The sequence below is a fragment of the Oncorhynchus gorbuscha genome, linkage group LG03 (assembly GCF_021184085.1).
Source record: "Oncorhynchus gorbuscha isolate QuinsamMale2020 ecotype Even-year linkage group LG03, OgorEven_v1.0, whole genome shotgun sequence".
Lineage (NCBI taxonomy): Eukaryota > Metazoa > Chordata > Actinopteri > Salmoniformes > Salmonidae > Oncorhynchus > Oncorhynchus gorbuscha.
Window position 1 is genome coordinate 55579967 of NC_060175.1, and position 9955 is coordinate 55589921.

Consider the following 9955-nt stretch of genomic DNA (forward strand, 5'->3'; position numbering starts at 1 on the left):
CATAACCCTTGAGTCTTAGGGCCTAAGAAAGTGCACAGTAAGCCTATCTACCCCTATTACAGCAGTATCACTGTTATAGCAGTATTCTTCATGTACATTCATCAGCCCAATACACATGAAAAGTAAATACACTCAGCACAGAGTGATTCTCAGCACGGACTGGCAGAATATTTTTTCCTTTAACGTTTCCGACGAGCCTGACGTGAATGTTATATTGCTTCTCCAGGAACAGGCCCAGGCCCCCGCCATTTTCTTGAAGAGAAGGCGCCAGAGGGCGAGAATTCGTAGGCGATCGAACAAACCCCCACCTACTTCCATTCTGCTAGCAAAAGTGCAATTTTGGGAAAATAAAATTGATGACCTACGCGGAAGATTAAACGACCAACGGGATATTCAAAACTGTAATATCTTATGCTTCACGGAGTCGTGGCTGAACGATTACATTTTCAACATACAGCTGGCTGGTTATACGCTGTATCGGCAGGACAGAACAGAGGCATCTGGTAGGACAAGGGGCGGCGGACTATGTATTTTTATAACAGCTGGTGCACGATATCTAAGGAAGTTTCAAGGTTTTACTCACCTGAGGTAGAGTATCTCATGATAAGCTGTAGACCACACTATCTACCTAGAGAGTTTTCATCTGTATTTTTCATAGCTGTCTACATACCACCACAGACTGATGCTGGCACTAAAGCCGCACTGAATGAGCTGTATTCCGCCATAAGCAAACAGGAAAACACTCACTCAGAGGTGGCGATCCTAGTAGCCGGGGACTTTAATGCAGGGAAACTTAAATCTGTCTTATCAAATTTCTATCAGCATGTTAACTGTGCAACCAGAGGGAAAAAAACTCTAGACCACGTTTCATCCACACACAGAGATGCATACAAAGCTCTCCCTCGCCCTCCATTTGGAAAATCTGACCATAATTCTATCCTCCTGATTCCTGCTTACAAGCAAAAATTAAAGCAGGAAGCACCAGTGACTCAATCAATAAAAAAGTGGTCAGATGTAGTAGATGCTAAGCTACAGGACTGTTTTTCTAGCACAGATATGTTCCGGGATTCCTCTGATGGCATTGAGGAGTACACCACATCAGTCATTGGCTTCATCAAGAAGTGCATTGGTGATGTCATCCCAACAGTGACCATAAGTACATACCCCAACCAGAAGCAATGGATTACAGGCAACATCCGCACTGAGCTAAAGGCTAGAGCTGCCACTTTCAAGGAGCGAGACTCTAACCCTGGAAATCCCGCTATGCCCTCCAACAAACCATCAAACAGGCAAAGCGTCAATACAGGACTAAGATCTAATCATACTACACTGTCTCTGACACTCGTCGGATGTGGCAAGGCTCACAAACCATTAAGGACTACAAAGAGAAGCGCAGCCGAGAGCTGCCCAGTGACACAAGCATACCAGATGAGCTAAACTACGTATGCTCGCTTCGAGGCAAATAACACTGAAACATGCATGAGAGCACCAGCTGTTCCAGAAGACTGTGTGATCATGCTTTCCGCAGCCGATGTGGGTAAGACCTTTAACCCTCCTGGAGTGTTCCGGTTGAATTGGACCGTTGTAAGTTTTCTCTCTGAAAAATGTAGTTTAATCTGATCATCATAAGAATCCATGACTTTGTCCACACAGGGCATCTGAACACACAAAATACATTTTGGTGATTTTCGTTACATATTTGTGTTTTATTTAACATTTGTACACCTGTGGTGTTCCTAGTCAAAAATGACCGGTCATTAGAAATTAATGGGTGAGACTACAATTATTGTATAAAATTGAGTTCAGGCACATGCCCATTCATCAGATGGACACACTTCCTCTCCCAGACCACCACATGCATGTGTGTTTGAGCACACACACACCACACCTCACTCCCCTTCTTGGCTTCCATGGCAACCCCCACGGGAACCTTTCCCCAATATAACTTTCCCCCCACAGGAACCACACCTGTTGGCATTCTCACAAACAACTGCACCATTGTTTCAATAATATGTAGAACTTTTCTCGCAGCTCTGGTATATAAAGCTTTCTTGAGGCCTTGCTCACTATTCATCCTGTGGCAGCACAATGACCAAACAATGTACTGTATGTGAGGCTCTTGATCATATCTTTGATCATAACACTGGTGAGGAGGAGAGCGTCCTTGTTAAACTTTGACACAAAGTAGTCTGTGATAAATAACACTATGTTTCATCTGAGTATTTGTTATAGTCAAAATAATCCATACAATATGCTTTTTTAAACTCAAAAACAAGTTGTATGAGCTCAGATCAATGAGACCTGCAGGCCATAAATAGCAAATAGAAATTCAAAACTTGTAATGTTCACAAGAACTTAAGTTGACAAAAAGATCTAACACAATATTTGGTGATATTACATGTATTATTATAGATTTATAATCAGCTATAATGGGGCGGTCATTTTGGACCAGGAACAGAGAATTAATTAACATGAAACGAACACAATAGGTCAACATTCACAAGGCCCCAGGGCCAGACAGATTACCAGAACGTGTACTGCGAGCATGCGCTCACCAACTGGCAAGTGTCTTCACTGAAATTTTCAACCTCTCCCTGTCAGTCTGTAATTCCAACATGTTTTAAGCATAACACCATAATCCCTGTGCCCAAGAACACTAAGGTAACCTGCCTAAATAACTACTGACCCGTAGCACTCACGTCTGTAGCCATGAAGTGCTTTGAAAGGCTAGTCATGGCTCACATCAACACCATTATCACAGAAACCCTAGACCCACTCCAATTTGCATACCGCCCCAACAGATCCATAGATGATGCAATCTCTATTGCACTCCACACTGACCTTCCCACTTGGTAAAAAGGAACACCTATGTGAGAGTGCTATTCATTGACTACAGCTCAGCGTTCAACACCCTCAAAGCTCATTAATAAGCTAAGGACCCTGGGACCATACACCTCCCTCTGCAACTGGATCCTGGACTTCCTGATGGGCTACCCCCAGGTGGTAATGGTAGGTAACAACACATCAACCACGCTGATCCTCAACACAGGGGCCCCTCAGAGGTGGGTGCTCAGTCCCCTCCTGTACTTCCTGTTCACTCATGACTGCACAGTCAGGCACGACTCCAACACCATCATTATGTTTGCCGATGACACAACAGTGGTAAGCCTGATCACCGAAAACGACGTGGATCATAGGAAAAAGAGGACAGAGCACGCCCCCATTCTCATCGACGGGACTGTAGTGGAGCAGGTTGAGAGCTTCAAGTTCCTTGGTGTCCACATCACCAACAAACTAACATGGTCCAAGCTCAACAAGAAGGTTGTGAAGAGGGCATGACAAACCCTATTCCCCTTCAGGAGACATGGCAAGGATCCTCAGATTCTCAAAAGGTTCTACAGCTGTACAATCGAGAGCATCCTGATTGGTTGCATCACCGCCTTGCACGGCAACAGCTCGGCCTCCGACTGCAAGGCACGACAGAGGTTAGTGCGTACTGCCCAGTACATCACTGGGGCCAAGCTTCCTACCATCCAGAACCTCTACACCAGGCAGTGTCAGAGGAAGGCCCTACAAATTGTAAAAGACTCCTGCCACCCTAGTCATAAACTGCTCTCTCTGCTACCACAAGTCAGTAAGAACAAATTATTATTTTACAAAGACGGACTACCCCAGCCAAACCCTCCCCTAACCCGGACAACACTGGGCCAATTGTACGCTGACCTATGGGACCCCCAGGCACAGCCGGTTGTGATACAGCTCGGGATCAAACCATGGTCTGTGTTGACACATCTAGCACTGAGATGCAGTGCTTGAGACCACTGTGCCACTCGGGAGCCCATTAATTAATTAAATATGTCCATTGATTCTTGAAGAATATAACTTATAAATGCAACTGTCAAACCCCATCAGAACCCAAGAAATAAACTTGTAATACTACAATGTTTTTAAACATCGTAAAAGTACACACTGTATAGCTGTATAACATGTTTAAAGATATAATTTTGGGATGGTCAGGCTTTGCATCCATCCCTCAGCTTTTCTCTAGGCCCATTCCCCCTGGTAGCTAAGTACAGCACTTGCACTTTAAGAGACGCATGAACAAGAAACAAAATCTCCAGCTCACATAAACACCATCTGGTGAGTTTGTTGAGGCTGCACCTTGACAGGATGAATTTGTCTGAAAAACTGTCAGATACATAGAACACAATTTTATTTCCCCACCTTGTAATGAATGCAGACACTGTGTAATGAAAAACCATTGGATCTTGAAAACATTTGAGATCAACTGTAAAGGTCTGCCTGTGAATTAAAAAAAAACTTCATATTGATCTAATTGTTTGGTCTCTCTCTCCGTTCTCAATATCTCATGATATCTTTCCATATATCATCTAAAATGGACGTTTTCCCTAATTCACTTACTTTAGGTGGGAGGCTGATGTTATTCTGACGGTTGTTGTTTGTTCTCGTCAGCCATAAGCAGTTTTGTTTGAAGTGAGGCAGCTTCTCTTCTCTATCTGCTGTGACCTGCAGCACAATGAGATTATCATGCTTGGGGCCAAGCCATAGTGGCTGTAATTTTAATATCAAAGTACAGTATTCCTGTATGCCTATACCTGATAGCTCCTCCTCTTCATGTTCCTCACGCTTGACTGGACAGAGGCTATTCATCATGTGTATCACACAACACGGCCCTCAAGCTGCTACATCCAGTCAGTCAGTCAGTCACTCACACACACTGTACACTAACTACAGTATATGTTCCCCCCTTCCAAAGGATTCTCTCTACCTGCCCTGGCGAACTCTTCTCCTTGCATACACTATTGGTGGATTCAGGAGAAAGTAAGTGACAGCTGATTATGCAGGGCCTCACTTCCTGATTTTTCCCTCTCCATGACACATAATGAATATCTGGATCTGTCCAACTAGCTTAGATGGAACCCTTCCCTCCCAGTGAGTTACTGTAGTGCAGAGGTCTTCAACTAAATGTTTTAATTAAAAAAATATTGGTGGGCCAATTACAATCACCGCTGAAGTTTTCCAAGAGATGTTTTATAGATTTATTTGTATATAGAATTGTCATTGAAGACCCCTGTAAAATCAATATGAATCAGCTCAAATTAATTTGGGAATCTATTTGAAGTATTCCCAGGCATAAATACAGAGACGTGACTGTATCCCAATGTAATCAAGTTTCGAAAAGTGATTATGTTTTTGCCAAATACTATATCTGTTTGGGCTTATTGTGGTCTATTTGCATGGTACAAATGATTTATGATTATGTTGGCTCCTGAGGGGTGCAGTGGTCTAAGGCACAGCATCTCAGTGCTGGAGGTGTCACTACAGACCCTGGTTCAATCCCAGACTGTATCACAACTGGCTGCGATTGGGAGTCCCATGGGGCGGTGCACAATTGGCCCAGTGTTGTCTGGGTTAGGGGAGGGTTTGGCTGGGGTAGACCGTCATTGTAAAATAAAAAGTTGTTCTTATCTGACATGCCTAGTTAAATAAAGGTTGTACAAAAAAAAGAAATGTCCCCCAAACCAACCACTAAAGAAAACAACCCCTGCTGCAGAGGTTCCTCACCTTGAGTACAAATATACTATCGTCTGGCATAAGTGCCGGCCAGAGCGTCTCTTCTGTTTGGAACCCTCATCAGAGGCATTCTCTACTCCCACACTGCATTATCACAATGCTCTGGGGTCAGCAGAACGGGCCTACTGTAATTTCAAAAATAAACTATATTGTGTGATACTTACTGAGAGAGATGGAAGGTGGGAGAGAAGGAAAGAGAGGACAGGAGGACACATATATAAAACATAAAGTAACTTCCTCTCCTCGCAACCTTCGAACAGGTTAATGGGAGTGAGACTTGCAATGAGCTGATGATGACTATCAGGATGGGGTGAGAGGGAGAGAGAGAGACACACACATTGGAAATGTAATTCTGATGGAACTTCTAACAGACTTTTTTTCCTCCTTGGCCCCATTTCTTGATGTGTGTGCATTCATTTTTTTTATGGCCTGTAAATAGCTCCTTGAGGAGAGAGAGTAGATGTTTGCCTAATGGGCAAGTTACAGTAGCACAAGGTCGGTTGGGTCAGATAAAGGAGTTGATGAGTTACAAGACGAGTTGAGGATTCTGGCGAAATGAATGACTTATTTTCAAAGTTCTCCTTCGCTGAGGTCATTTGGAAGATGTCATTTGGAAGATGGTGGAATACGTGTGACGATGGAACCAACTGAAATGTATCTTATCAAATGTTCTCTCACCTGTTTTAGTCATAGACGGGTTGTTTATGTTTCCTGAGATCACTGACATGTTCAGCCATGATGATGTGTACTAAATGGAGACTGAAATCACAGGGAAGTAATGAAACTTGAAGCAATAGCTCCCTGCTGGTTGCACCTGACTGAACACTGCAGTATGCACAACACCTTCCCTCCAATGCAGACGGCCAGGCTCTCGTTACATAAGCAAGGCAGGGATCTGAGAAAATATCTGTTCTTGCTTTTGATGTAATTTGCAGAGATAGCATGTGTCCACATTTCAAACAACTCTGGTAGAAGATTATATCACCTCTCCACAGTTCATTTTCAAAAGGCTGTTTTATTAGAGGGTGAGACGACTGATACAACTTTAAAGGGAAGATAAGGTCTAGAGGAAAGTTGGGGCTTGTAGGATGTTTAATTTGTTTTTATGTTATTTTATAATTTGTCCGATACATTTTTTATGTAATTGTACGTATAAGGCAAGCAAAGAGCATGCAAACGGTTACATAACATTAGGCAATTACCACTTAATAATAATTCATTTCTCATGCTTGCCAATGCATTGATATTTAACTTATTACATTCTAAAATATGTGAGAGTAATGTGGATTTGCCTGACTAACTGATTTGGATGTACGCATGCTGATTTTCTGTAGACTATGTGGCGGACGCAAGCGCACATAATAAAACCACGAATAGCGGTAGTTTTAATCTCACCATTTGAATCTCACCATAGCAGTTTTTGTAATGAGAAAGTGACCAAAAAACAGTTTCCCTTATGTAATGGAAGGATTTGTATCGAAAGCCAAATTGAAGCCAGCATTAGATGTTGTCGTCCTCCGGGGATTTACCGCAACAGAGTAGCGCAACACCCTTCCATTTAAGCCACTGGAAACAATTGAGTGGCCACATCTCACAAAAACAGATACAAAATTAAATCACTGATACTTATAAAGGGCACAGGAGAACCTATAAATTGGCCAAAATAATTACAAGGACTTTTCAAGCACCAAATTATTTTCAAGGTAGGCTTATTCCAGTACTTGCATTTCTGAGCTCCAAATTAAAGTAGGCTCCTAGTATCTTGTAAGGTTTATAATTGGAGGTGTAACATGAAAACCAAAATGAATGTGTCATGTTATTTCATTTCAGGATCATATTGAGAAAATTCCCACTACTAGGCTATGTAATTTGTTGTCATTATATCCAGAATAATTAATAAGAATAGCGTTTGGTGTTGAGCAATAGTCTATCCTACACAATTGCGCACAGTAGCTCCGTGTCCAATCCGAAGCACAAAAACATATGAAAACATTAACCCATTGCCGTTAAGCTTTTTCTGTTAAATCGAACAACACCATGTTGTAAATCAAGCAGACAATAGATGATCAACATCAATTCGCTAGAGATCCAACGTGGATCTTAGCACAACTGTCTTCACAGGAGTAACGAACGAGACACCAACACACTTTTCCCAGCACTTTTTTCCAGCACTTGGGCTGTTGTTGCATCGCATGTGCTATCACAACAGCTGTTGTTCACTTGACTGTCATTCAGAAAATTCCTTCCTGTATCAGATGATGATCACGCCGTAATTAAACACCTCGACACCAAATGCGCATCCAACAAACTATTATGCATAATTATTGAAGAACCACACTAATGACAGTATCCATTTTGGTTTTAAGTGTCAAGGTAAGGTGACTCTTTCGGTTATAAGCATTCGATTTTGCAATTGCATACATTTTGGGGATTTGTGTGCCCATGAAAGCTGTTTTCACTCTAATATAAGGAGAAACGAAATGTTACGGAGTTACACTGCATGTCTGAGATCTCTATACAAATAAACTGTCCGACAGCTAGATCCAGGATTCTTGCAGGGTTCAAGTTCAATGTCTATTTTAATTGATTAATGCATGATATATGATATAACAACAACTTACAATGCCATAACAGCAAGGACAGCAAGGTCATGTTTTATGGCACACGATTTTGGACAAATCCGTCAAGACACCAACCACGAGAAAGGGTTAAACATAGGTTTTAAATCAATTCATGGACTGTATTAAGTATAGCTATGTTCTCCCCTTATATCATAATGACATGAAGAAAATTGGCAGATTATTATCAATGACTTATCAACAACTGTAACAAGTTGTCCAGTGTAGGACATCCTCATTGGTGCCCTAGTTATAGAAAGACCCATATACAAGTGGGCCTTGATGAAGAACACAAACGATTTATTAAAGTGAATAAAACCAGCTCACCATGGTTTCCACAGTGATTTAAGATGCTTTGCCCACTGAGGTATTTGGAAATCTCATCCAGCAGATGTTCCAAAATAATTATCTATTGTTGCACAGTTCTCAAATATCCCAGAATCCCTGTGTTGCCATCCTGTGGGAGGCTGGTCATCCGTGTTTCATATCCTTGGCTCTGTCTCTGGTTCTCCGGTTACCTGGGGCACTCCACTCCATCTGCACAAAAGACCCAGGAGCACAGAGGCAAGCCCACCAGCAACACACTACAGTCTGTTCTGCAAGCCTACTGGATTCCTCTCATACTCCACATGGCTTAGAAGTCAATGCATATTTAGTGTTATTCAACCATTCAAAAACTCAAGGTTTAGTTGAAACATTTCACAATCCAAATAGCCATACATTATTTTTGGTTTAAAATACCCCTTATTAAAAAAAAATCATGATTTCACATGACATTTCCTCGTTTTGCACATGTGAAATCATATGAAATCATGTGTTTTTGGAACACTTCACATGTGATGATATACTATATATACAAAAGTATGTGGACACCCTTAAAATGTGTGGATTCTGCTATTTAAGATGCATCCGTTGCTGACAGTTGTATCAAATTGAGCGTACAGCTATAAAATCTCCATTGACAAACATTGGCAGTAGAATGGCCTTACTGAAGAGGCACCGTCATAGGATGCTACCTTTCCAACAAGTCAGTTCATCAAATTTCTGCCCTGCTAGAGCTTCCCCGGTAACTGTAAGTGCTGTTATTGTGAAGTGGAAACGTCTAGGAGCAACAACGTCTCAACCACAAAGTGGTAGTCCACCTCAAGCTCATAGAACGGGACTGCCAAGTGCTGAAGCTTAAAAATCATCTGTTTCATGGTTGCAACACTAACTACAGAGTTCCAAACTCCCTCTGGAAGCAACATCAGCACAATAACAGTTCGTCGGGAGCTTCATGAAATGGGTTTCCATGGCCGAGCAGCTGCACACAAGCCTCAGATCACCTTGCACTATACCAAGCTTCGGCTGGAGCTTTACACCACCATTGGACTCTGGAGCACTGGAAACAGATTCTCTGGAGAGATTAATCACGCTTTACCATCTGGCAGTCCGACGAAGGAATCCTGGTTTTCCCCAGTTGCCACGAGAACGCTATCTGACTGAATGCGTAGTGCCAACTGTAAAGTTTGGTGGATGAATGGACTGGGGCTGCTTTTCATGGTTTGGGCTAGGTCCCTTAGTTCCATTGAAAGGAAATCTTAATGCTACAGTACAACATGCAATACATTCTAGACTATTCTGTGCTTACAACTGTGGGGCAATAGTTTGGGGAAGGCCCTAGCCTGTTTCAGCATAACAACGCCCCAGTGCACAAAGCAAGGTGTATACAGAAATGGTTTGTCGAAATTGGTGTGGTAGAA